Here is a 13,361-nt window from a genome sequence, read left to right as displayed (position 1 = left end):
GATATTAAGTGATACCGCCGCCCATGGACACTGTCGATGCCAGATAACTCGCAAGTGCGTTGCCGGCCTTAAAGAATTTGTACGCTCTTTCCTTTTATACTTGTAGTATAATCCAGCGATTTATTATTTCATTGTACATAGGTGTTAATTTCGGTTTAGAGCTGAATGCAAAACCTCTGAATTCTCTGTTCATCTATAAAGTAATGAATGAACATACAGAATTACGTTTCAACGTATAAGAGATTACAGGACAAAGTTTTTTCAAAATCCCAGAATATACATACTTTAAAAAAATTAAAGCTTCTCTCGTTTTATAAAAGCTGTCAATAATGTCGCAAGTTCGATAGTCACCTTAATACTCTTACGACAAAATATCTCGGCTTTTTGAAAGTTCTTAAAAGATTTTCGAAGTTAACCTAAATGCCAAATGGACAAGCTTAAAACTAACACGTTTATATACTATGTTCATGGATAGAAGGATATAAAGTAAATTTATGAGAAATTAAATTTTACTGAAGATAAATAACCAGATTAAACAATATACAGTCAGTATTTGCTGGTTTAAAAATTTCGTGAAAGAAAACATACTATAATGGCTGACAAAAAACCAAGAAGCTCCTTTTGTGATGTAGAGATATATAGTAATAGTTACTGATAATCTCTGACCATGTATTCGGTACGGTGTCATTAAAGTAAAAAAATTGTAAAAAAAAAAAAACATTATTAAATCATTGTTTATTTATTGCATTTAATTATTTAATATTTACATTTTTGCGTTATTAAAAATTAGTATCTGTAATGTCATACTTATGTAGCAATTCATACATAAAGCCATAAAGAAGTTAATTATAACCCATTATTACATAACTGTTATTTTAAAACATTCTTTAATATTTTCGCATTATTAAAAATCAGTATCAGTAATGTCTAATACTCCTACTTACGTAACAATTCATACTTAAACCCATAAAGAAGTTAAATTTTACTTTACTCATAAAAAAACACTTAAACCGCTCAATTTTGATCTAAAACCTATATCTATTACGTGATCATTATTTAACTTAATAGCCAAATGCCTGATACACGCCAAATTTTCGATCTACAGCATGCCACTTACCTCGATGATTTCCTTCACAGTATGAGCGAGTGTTAAACGCACATTGACAGAAAAGACTTTGATTCGAACCTACCACTCAAGGTTGTGAAACTCAAAGCAATACTCATAATAATCAACAAATATAAAAATAATAGAAAAATGTATTCACTGATGAAATCAACAAAAATCCCTTTTATTTGAAATTCTCTTATACGTTTATATTTTCCTTGTTTATTCCGCTTGTATATTAAATTCTAAGGCCCTATTGTTTTAGGTTAAAGGGAACCGGTTTAAATTAAAATTTATGTATAGGAAACGGAACGTTTCGAGATATCCTACAGATCTTATTGTTAGTAAAGATCAGTTCATATCAGTCTTCAATAGAATTGATTCACGAAAACAAGGTAAACAAAAGATAAATGTAATAGTAATTTCTTCAATTAGTAAAACTATTCGTTATGACGTCCAAATATATTTTTTAAAGTTTAACTCGGGTTAAAGCATTGAAAAACTATTTGGAACCAGCCACTGAAGTATTTTTAAACGAATTCGACTTAGGGACCTTCAAGAAATGAGCGTACCAATTCTTGAAAGGCTGGCAACGCACTTCCGAGCTTTCTGGCAATGTGAGTGTCCATGGGTGGTGTCACTTAACTTCAGGTGGTTTTTTTCTTATTTTTTAAAAACAAAAGAATTACTACGGACTTTCAAAAGTCGATAATATTTATATTGACGTTATTCATATTTCGTAAACCCTCAAAAAATATATGAGCAGTTTGGTGTGAATCCAGTTTCCGGGACGCTTGCCAACTTTGTTCGCATTGCAGAAAGATGAGGTATCTATAAAAATTGTATTACACCGTTCACTATACGACGTGTAACTACATTTCCACTGAATAGATGCTTACCAAACATTTTCTTCTCTCATAGCTATTTTATTTATGATTTTATTGGAGACACTTTTAATATTTTAAACTTAGAACATATCTTAAAATTGACTTATGACTGATAATGATTATACTCATCCTTTAAATGTTCAACTCATCTCCACACCTTAACTATAGAGCCATGCCTCAATATTTAGCATAGTCAAGGTCCGTTTTACGACGTCCTTGATTTTTGTATTCCAGACGTATCGCATGTTTTCCATATCTAAGAGTTGGATTGGCTTTCAGTTGTCTTTGACTGGAATACCGCTTTACTTATGAAACTTAGATCTTTTTAATGCACAATTATGTTTAAAAAATTAACCAACGAACATGGAAATTTTTGAATTCTAAAAGTTATATATATAGACAAATGGGTTTAAATCAATTATATTATATAAAAGGTGTACGTTTCATCAAAAACAGTTCAGTAGTATTTGAGATATGGGTAGACTCGCATTTTTCGTTACTAAATAAATAAATCACTCTAAAATTATATCGACTTTTCACTCTCATTACTTACTCTTTACATAACATGAAATCAATTTTCATTTAATTAAAATACTTGTTTTATAATATAAAATCATATATGTTCATATAACGATAACCTAATATATAAACTACTAATTTCTCAATGGTAATATAACATATAATTACCTAGTTGCCAATAATTAACCAGCACAATTAGCAATTACATATTTACATAATTATCTATGATATGAATCAATATGCGAGAACTAAACTTATAAGTACAGAAAGCTTCGAAATCTTTGAATTGTCTTCAGCATATATTTTAAGCAAACGTTTAATACTAAATAAACATGTATCGATACATTATTATCAGTAGCAATTTTGACATAGAAATAATCTACATGTTATGTTCTAGCTTTAAGATCCGTTACAAATGCAAATGCATTTTTTTTATTGAAGTAATGTTATATTTATTATAGTCTCAGCAAGATATTAAAAAATATTCTAATCGAAGTGACAGGCTTTTATACAGGCCTTTAATTTGTTTCGCCACAAATCTATGGATTTACAAGGGAAATTTCACTACAGCTTGCACCAAAGATTATATTTTAAGAGACTTAACGAGTCGTATAAAGCAGGCCCTGGTCAACCTAACGATAATTTCAAGTCTTAAAGGTTGAGGTCTGGGCTAGATGAGGGCCAGTATTCAGCTCTTACGAAGTCCGGAACATTAGTTTTAAGCTAGTCTTGAGTAGAGACTGCATTTTGACCAGGAGCAGGATACTGCTGAAAAGTCCACGGTATACTTTTAAAAAGAGCACTGCTATGTTGTTTTACAACATGCTCCAATGATTTATCCTGTATGCACTTTCGCTGAAGTTTCACTCCTTTTTCACAGAAATTTAGTTTTGGGACTCTTTGATAAGACACATCGCACTAATCACTGAGTGCTGAGTAGTTTCCTCATTGTTTTTAAATAATGTAAGTGTTCCAAATTCAAAATAATTGTTAAGGTGAAAGAAACAGTAGGTATTTATTTACAAACTGATTACAGTTATTTTACTTGGATAGCAATGACAGAATTTAGGCTGTTTGTGATTATGTGAGTAATAATTAGCATTCGTATTTGTGAAAGATACTAGAATTGAATATAATTTGGTAAAATATAACTACTCGATAGTATTTGAAAGCTATTCAATTGAGATAGGAAATTTGTTTTTCGTTTAAATCATTTTTTAAATTTAATGCATCCATCGCTATTCAAATAATATTATTAAAAATTTAATATCGTTATTAAGATTAACTTTGCACCTTCGAGATTGTATTGTGGCCACAGAAACGCGCTATGCGGTTTTAATGCGGCGCCAAAAATATTTAACTGTATTCAACATATTTTATCAATCTATAATATCTGTTTTAGATAAGGTCAAGTTTATTACTATAGTATATAGCAGACTTAGAGGCACTCTTATGGTACAGAGTCAAACGAGTTATGATATTTTTACAACCAATATATTTTTGACATACAGATTTAGACATAAATCTCAAACCTAATCTTGATATGTTTGAGACAGATGTACCCAACGCGACAGGATTATCTCATCAGGCACAAGACGAACATTATTACGTACTCATCACACGGGATGTTATAAGAACTGAAACGGAAAAGGGCGGCAGCGCACTTACTTAATTGGTGAGCCTCCTGACTGTTTGACCCCTCTCATTAAAAAACAAGAAAAATAATAATTACTAACTTGTAAGTAATAAGTTAGGACATTATTTTACAGTAGTAGGAAGCTCTGAAGAAATGGTCTAGTCACACGTAATTAAGCAGTTCAATACATTCACATAATAATTATTCTTCAACTAAAATAGTACAAAATAACGTTAATATAAATAGACCCATTTATTCCTCTTCCCCTCCGGCGCCGCACAGTTTAGACGTGTTTTAAGTGAAAGTGCAGTTTAAATAATATTATTTATTTCCAAAATTTAAATAAATTTGGCATCAAAATTGTGTAACGACACCCGGCTCACATGAAACGTTGGGAGGTTTAGTTTTTCGTTGAGACTCGCAAAAATTGTCTCCGTTAAGTGCTGTGATCCTGGTACCGTGCCTCCATCAGACGACCGTAAGCCCCTCCACCGGTGCGTTAGCCCCTCCCACATCACACTGCTCTGTCCCTCTTTGCGCATACGCAAATCAGCTTACGCAATACGGGAAGGACGCTCGCCAATCAGGGCTGCTACACTTGTTGCTGACATCTTTATCTGTTCCATCGAATTTTGAACCTTAGCTTTGACAACTGAAGTACATAATGAAAAAATCTTCTCCAACACAAGGAAATATTCAGTTGGAATGCGATGCAGGTGATAGCTCAACACAGGAGAGCGACCACGTCAATACTAAATCGCGGCAAAAGCGAAGACCTGCGCGCGACGAGAAGGACGATTTCCTCGTTCTAAAAAACGAAATCAGGGAATGGCTGCGATCCTTCCAACGTGACCAAAATGCCAGGCTCGACAAATTGCAAGACCAACAGAACAGCCGACTGGATGCCATGGAAGGTCGTATTGCCGAACTTTCAGCTAAATTAACAACTGCTAATAACACTAGTCAAGACATTGGAAAGTCAGTAGATTTTGTTTCCGAAAAGATCTTTGAACTACAAGGAAAAATCGACAGTTTTAAAAAAGATTGGACGGCAATATCGGCTCAAATTAGTGACCTGGAGGATAAACAGGAAGCCTTAGCTCGAGCTATGAACAAGACATGCATCGAGATTCGTAACGTTCCTAAACAAACCCCAACCCCAACGAAGTCGGAGCTGTTTGGTTTTATAAGGAAACTTTGTTCTGGGCTTAACATAGAGATACACTCAGGTGATATTAGAGATGTTAGCCGATTCACCAGCAGGAAAGACAACATGTGTTGGAACCTCACCGTCGAACTTTCGAATACCCTTATAAAGAACAATATTTTAAGTGCGATACGTAAGTACAACGTGGGGAATACAGCTAACAAGCTGAATGCCAGCCATTTGGGACTCGGAGGTAATAAAGCTATTTATATATCAGAATACCTAACACCTAAAGCAAAGCGCATTTATTTTCTTGCAAGGGAGTTTGCGAAGTCAGAACAGTACGAGTACTGCTGGTCTGCTAATGGCAACGTATATCTTAGGAAGAAGAACGGCTTTCCTTACATTCTAATAAAAAATGAAGATCACCTTAACTCGCTAAGTAAAGCATGACTGGTGTTAGCTGTAGTTATATGTTTTTTATTGTTATTGTTTATATTTAATTTCCTTACTTTTTCAAAATTCCATACAAAGATTAACACGTTCTACAAACAAAAAATACACTATACAGAACCACTCCACAGATATGACAGCAAAATAACTGAACCATTAATTATTGCTATGATTATGAATATATCAAATTTATCAAAGTACCACTATGATAGTGATAGGCCATATACCTTATACAATTGTCTACTTTTCCCTATTATATTATTCGACAAATATGACTCAATCGGTAATACAATCCTAAACACATTTAGATACAATTTTATCGTTTTTTATGCCATTTTTTCTATCTATTTGAAAATTCGATAATTTGGGTTTAATTCGCGACATAGATGATACAAATTTCATAACCAACCAATATTTTAATTATCCGGAAGACTGTAAAGTTTTTTTCGAATCCACAGACCTCACCATTGTTACTCAAAACATCCGTAGCATTAATAAAAATTTTGATAGCTTTCTAGTGTTTCTTATGAGGCTTCAATTTAATCCTGATTTAATTGTCCTAACTGAGTGTTGGATTGATGAAAATTTTACAGGTATTCACATAGATGGATATTCATGTACTTTCTCCCACAAATATATTAACAAGTGCGACGGAATCGTAATTTTTCATAAAAATAACATTAACGTTAATATAACTGAACCGGCATTTACAGATGCTAACTGCTTAGTTAGTCATTTAAATAATAAGGCTGTTATCATATCAATTTATAGATCGCCTTCCTTCTATAATGTTGATAATTTTCTCGACTCACTCGAAAACCTCATTTTATCGTACAATGGACACCCTATCTATATAGTTGGGGATCTTAATATCGACATTAAGGAGACGACCGAAGATCGAAGAGCTCATAAGTTTCTTGAGTTAGTGAACTTCTACGGTCTTATACAAGGACACTTCTTCCCAACTCGTGGAGGTAATTGTCTAGATCATGCACTCATTAGATCACATTCACAATCACGCGTGGCTGTCTGCCCTTCCCAAGTGAATGATCACATGTCTGTCATTATAGGAATCGATCAGACTAAACACCTGAATAATAATTTAGTCAAAGCCTCTCTTTTGATAAGTAAAGTTATAGACCACGACCAACTGTATAAAGATCTATCAGGAGTCGATTGGACCTTTCTTTATAACATCGAAAATATAAATGAAACAGTTGGTGCTTTCACAAGTACAATTACAAATGCAGTTAACACCAACACAAAAATCATTTATAAAAGAAATTCTCAAAGTATCAGAAAGCCATGGATAACACCTGGTTTGCTACGCTGTGTGAGAAGAAGAGATCAGCTGCATAGCTTATCAAGAAAACAACCTAACAACGAACCGCTCCAAAAGCAATATACGCAATACCGAAATTTCTGTAATAACATACTTAAAAACCTTAAAAATTTACATGAGGCTAACACCATCCTTAAGAACAAAGACAATAGTAGGAAACTATGGAAATCTATCAAAAATATATGCCACCTTAACCCAACTAAATCAAATTCTAATAAACTTCTTGATCTACAGGAAAACCCTGAAAAATCTCTCGATATTATAAACAATTACTTTAGTTCGGTAGGTAATAAATTGGCTTCCGATATATTGTCTAAGACAAACCAGACTGAACAAGACCTTTGCTACAAAGTGTCAATTTCCGCTAATTTAAATTCTTTTCTTTTTCTTCCTTGTGACGAGCGTGAAGTCATAAAAATCATTAGTTCTCTTAAGCCAAATTCTGCCCCAGGTGATGATAATATTAGTAATCGAGTGGTCATTCTACTAAAAAACATTATTGCTGCACCAATTTCTTATATCTGCAATCTTAGTATTGAGCAAGGTATCTTCCCTGAATCATGGAAAATAGCTAATATCACACCTATCTACAAATCAGGCAATAAAATAGATATTTCAAACTATCGTCCTATTTCTCTTCTCCCAACCCTCGCTAAAATCGCAGAAAAAATCATTAACGTCAGATTACTGAATTATTTGGAAAAAGAATCTATCCTTGCCGACAATCAATACGGATTCAGACTAAGTAGATCTACAGAAGATGCTACCACAGGACTGGTTGAAACCATAAGCTCCAAATTAGATGAAGGACAAAGATGTATCGGTGTTTTTCTTGATCTTGCCAAAGCTTTTGACACTGTTTCAAGGCCATTACTACTTGAAAAATTAGAAAGACTAGGAATTCGTGGAAATATCCTCCGTTGGTTTCAGTCCTACTTATCCAATAGAAAGCAGAGGGTTCGAGTTGACGGGCATAGCAGTCAACTAGAAAACGTCTCATGCGGTTTGCCACAGGGAAGTGCCCTCAGTCCAACGCTTTTTTTAGTATACATTAACGATTTATGTTCACTTCAGCTCTCCAATGCTAAACTCTTCTCTTTCGCTGATGACACAGCTATAGTCTTTTACTCACACTCTTGGGAACAAGCCTCACGGTTAGCTCATTTAGGTCTTCGACAAATCTCTCAATGGCTTTTAGATAATCTCCTATCTCTAAATACGTCTAAGACCAAATACATATGTTTTCACATCTCGAAAACCAGCAAACCAAACCCTATCCCCCCTATTAAATTACACTCATGTCTGAACCCTTGCAACAAATGTAAGTGTCCTCTCCTGGAGCCCACGAAAACAACCAAATACCTGGGATTAATTATAGATTCAAGGCTTTGTTGGAGCCCTCAAATAAACTATCTATGTTCACGAGTTCGCAAACTTATAAATGTTTTCAAACGCCTTAGAAAACCTTCTGACCCACATATAACCAAGATAGTGTATACTGCCTTATGCCAGTCGATATTATCTTACTGCATATCGGTATGGGGTGGAGCGGCATTGTCCTCGATGCTGAAAATGGAGCGCACCCAACGTGCCATTCTTAAAATATCCTTCAGTAAACCTTTCCGCTACCCAACTTCAAAATTGTACAGCGAAGCAGGGCTCCTAACTGTAAGACAACTTTATTTAATGGCAATATGCAGGCTTTTTTGGAAACAAACACCCCCTACACCAAATCTAACCAAACGCAAACCATTATATAAGCATCCTAAAAAACGCACTTTCTTCGCTCAACGCTTTTTCTCCTTCCGAGGTCCATTCATCTTTAACCACCTTATTAAAAATAAAATTATTACTAACTTTTCAAAAATCACACTTCATACTTTCACTAAAAAACTCAAAAAATATCTTATTAAGCTGTCATATACTAACACAGAAAACATTCTTATCGTAAAAAAATAGAATAGGTATAAATTTATTAAGTAAAATTAATTAATTAAGTATAATTAATTAAGTTAGATGTAAAAGGAAGAGACTGGCTGCCCACAACACAGGGAATCCTAGTGTGGGGGCCAGAGCACTCTACTTTATAGTAACAATTATTGTATTTTGTGTCTAATAAATGTCTATGTCTATTTCTTCTATTGTTAGAAACGTAAATGAAAAACACAAAGAAATATCAAATGATCTAAAATCAAAAATCCAGTTCAATGGAACCACTGTCCTTTGAAATTAATTCCACTTGACTGGTAGCGACATCTTTCGTTTTCAATATCCCTTTATATTTCAAAAGTTTGACAAACTTACTAAAATTGATTGTAGGTATAAGAAGAATTATATTTTTAAAAACATTTTGTTTCTTACAGAACACAAGACATGCGTGCTCTACGCCCTTGACTTACGAACTGGTAGTTCTGAAATATATTGTTTAAGATGGAGCGTAACAGAAATAAGTGACGTGTAACCGAAAATGTGACGCGTAACCAAAAATGTGACGATATTTTTTTCCAACGCCGATAAAGATGTTTCACTTCAGAACTATTTATAACATTGCTTTCACTAAATCGGTGTATACACACTATATAGGTACGTTTTTGTAGGTACATACAAAGTTTCACAATCTCATCTATCGATCGATACTTCAAAGTTTAATGTCCATTAACGAGATAACGAACTCCGGTAAAGTGGATTAAAAATTTTTCGTCATAACTTTAACTTAATATTAGAAGCAGGTGCGGCCGTATCATGAGTATTTCATAATTATGATACCATTAAAAGCTATGATGCAATAGGGTCTGCACATCTGCACCGAAATAATGCTATTTTTTACAAGAACTAAACGTGATAGCTATAACGTGAACGTGATAGAGCAGCGTTGGCCCAGTTATTTTTTTTAAGAACAGAGGGCAAACATTCTTAAAAGGCCGGCAACGCACCGCGAGCCCTCTGGCATCGAGAGTGTCCATGGGCGGCAGTATCACTTAACATCAGGTGAGCCTCCTGCCCGTTTTCCCCCTGTTTTAAAAAAAACGCAAAAAAGAGAAGAACTGGCATTAAACTCTCCACCACTCTTTTTAATCGCCAAGTTTTTTCTTTTTCACAACGTTTATATATATTATCATACATATCACCGTATTAGTTGTTTCTACTACACCATGCATCCTGTTCCTGCTGATAGAGGACAAATCTTTGTTTTGAATTTATTTTTATGATTCTTTATTACTCAAGTCAATGTAGTCATGTCATATGGAACATGGTGTAATGGTTGTAGCTCCATACAAACGTTGTGAAAAAGAAAAAAACTTGGCGATTAAAAAGAGTGGTGGAGAGTTTATTGCCAGTACTTCTCTTCCGATCTACGCCCTTGATTTAAAAACTGGCAGTATAAATGTAAGATTAGAAGCATTAAATTTCTTTTTTGGCGTTCATAAATGTACATTATATTACCTACATGAATAAATTATTTATGAATTTGAATTCTCCCATTGAAGGATTTTTTTAATGCTCTGTAGAATCGTTACTGCTCTATTACAATATGTATAAAAAAGACTGTACGAGACACTGAAACAGTCTGTGGCTAATTCCTAACACATACAAGTCAACGTTGTAGTGTTTCGTCAAATTAACACTTGATGATCTTAGTGAGTTTCTCGTTGTATAATCCCTAATATCAGAGATTTAGCGACTTAGCATGATGGGGTTTCAACAAGCTAACAAACGATTCACCCTATCTGAAGGTGATTAAAATGATGTGTAGGTATTCATTAGCGCAAAATCAGCAGAGCGATAAATTATCGAAACGAATCACATTATAATTAGAAGAAGCTTCGAACGTTCCGTGATTTCATTATCGATGTTTTAAATTAGATTTTGCTACTTTTAAAGTTCACTGAATAACTAAATGACTTTAGATTTTCAATGAAATAAGCAAATTGGTTGATTATTGACATTTAAAATACAGTTGGAACGGGACGTCTTATAAATTAAATGATGAGCGCGTCATCAGGACTACCTGAACACTAGTTTAAGAAAGGTTTTATCTACCTATCTGCTCGATCAATTATTTTTTAATTAATAAGTTTACAAATTATGTTATGAACAGAAAAGAACGACAGCGATACTCGTGATCGCTCTTGATAAACTTGTAACCATTAGCTCTAATTTAATGGGTATATTTAAGTACAGTTCCCAATTAAGTCAATTAACTTACAATTATAACAAGGCTTAGGTTAACTAATTGATCAAATTTTTAATAAATATGTTTTTGGTAGTTTGCAATTACCACTTTGAGTGAGTTGTACATTTTTTTCACTTTTCTGAATTTATGTGTATTCTTTGTGGGCGTCAAAATCATCTATTATCTCTGTGATAACCATAATCATAGTTTTCACGAAAGTTTCGTTCCAGATAATTTCGACTTTCTTTTATCTACGTTAAAACAATGTTGAATAACAAGCAAACCAATAAATTTGTACTCGGAAAAGTTACTCCTATGTATTAGATAAACATATTTTTTGGTTCCGAAAGTTTTCGTTTCCAAGAACAAATAACAATCGCAAAAACATCGATTCCTAATAATTTTACTTAACTAGCCCTTGTGCCCAGCTTTTGCGAGATCAAAATTTCTGAGTATAGCTAAATATTTCAAAGCGAAAATACAATCTTCATATTACGATTCATTTAATACTACGTATTGACGACCACTGCTGGATTTTTATACCATTACTTCACACCATTATCACACAACACATCTATATTAGGTATGAGTTAAACGTATTTAATTTTTCGTAAGTGTTTAGTATATGTTAGGTTATATAAACATTTGGCTACATCATCAGTACAATTATTTTTTTTATAATATTGTTAGATATGTATGTTAGCGGTAAACAAACAAATAAACAATACAAAAATACCGTATGTCCGCGCATGAGAAACTAGTCAATTTATTTATATCTGATAGGTTTCAATTTCACGCTTCGTTTGTTTTTTTTTTAACTCTATCATTTCATTGTTGATTAAACAAATAAAATGTCAGATATAATTCAATCACTTTGCTTGTCGCGTATTTTTGATGGGCCCAATTATTGAAAATATTTTAACGATCCTTTATTTAGGCACAAATACAAATTTAGAATCGCAATTTGTACTGAGTTAAAACAGTTATCATGTTTTATTAACATTTCAAATACAAGCCGATTAAAAAAATATATATTTTTGGTTTCGTGAATACGAGTACGACGCTTTGGATAAAAACTTTTTAACGCATGTAAAAGGCAAGTCATTATTTTATTCCCATAACCTTTCGTGCTTTTCAGCAATCGTGTTGATAAAGGGACGGCAACATCAAATTGATACATAACTATTTGATATTGTGATTAAAACGTTTCCTAATATCTTATTATACTCCATCGTCACCTTTTGTGAAATAGTATTTAATAACACCAAATGAGTACTTTAGTAGAAACAGTGCAATTAGATTATTTTTTTATAAGTAAGAGGGATTAGGGCATGTTTCATAATATATGGATAAAGTACCAAATAGTTATGCAACACATAAATTATTTGGAAGGTAAAAGTCCCGAAGAAATTTCGCGCTATCTGGCAGTCGTGAAACACAAAAATAGCGTTTATCTTACCAATAAGTAATAAGTAGCTTATTTGGAACTTATCCGGACATTGTGAAATAGACCCTTAGTGTTTGAAACTTTATGTGTGACATATGTTGCAATCATCTAGCTAAGGAGTGTATAGGAAATTAAACATTATTAGAATCTCATATTTTATTGCGCGCGGGAAGAACGACCAGACACAGACAAACAGTGTCACAATACAAAATGTGTGTTATACATAAACCCCTACAAAACTATGAATCCAATCATGATATAATAAATCTCATAATAGACTGTTAAGTTCTGATTTCAATACGATTACAACATGTGCATACAGTAACTAAACGATATATGTAATTTGAAACTGATATAGTTATACACATCGATTATTCTTATGGATGCTATGAGTCTTGCCCGCAGATTGCATTATTAAATTAAAATTATTGCGGTAATAGAGACAGCTATACGCGGCCAGGATTTTTTAAATGAATATGCAAGCAAACGAGACAACTAGACCTGGTAGTGGATGTGTTGCCGACGTTTGACGAATACACTCAATAACATGTTCGGTTCAAAGATACTTTATTTCTCGAAGAATTACATTCGCTTAGCGAGAAAATTTAGAGTAGGTTACATGTTTTATGAAATTATTTGAAAATTAACTAT

Source organism: Pieris rapae, chromosome 10 (assembly GCF_905147795.1).
Source record: "Pieris rapae chromosome 10, ilPieRapa1.1, whole genome shotgun sequence".
Classification (NCBI taxonomy): Eukaryota; Metazoa; Arthropoda; class Insecta; order Lepidoptera; family Pieridae; genus Pieris; species Pieris rapae.
This window is presented reverse-complemented; position numbering follows the sequence as displayed.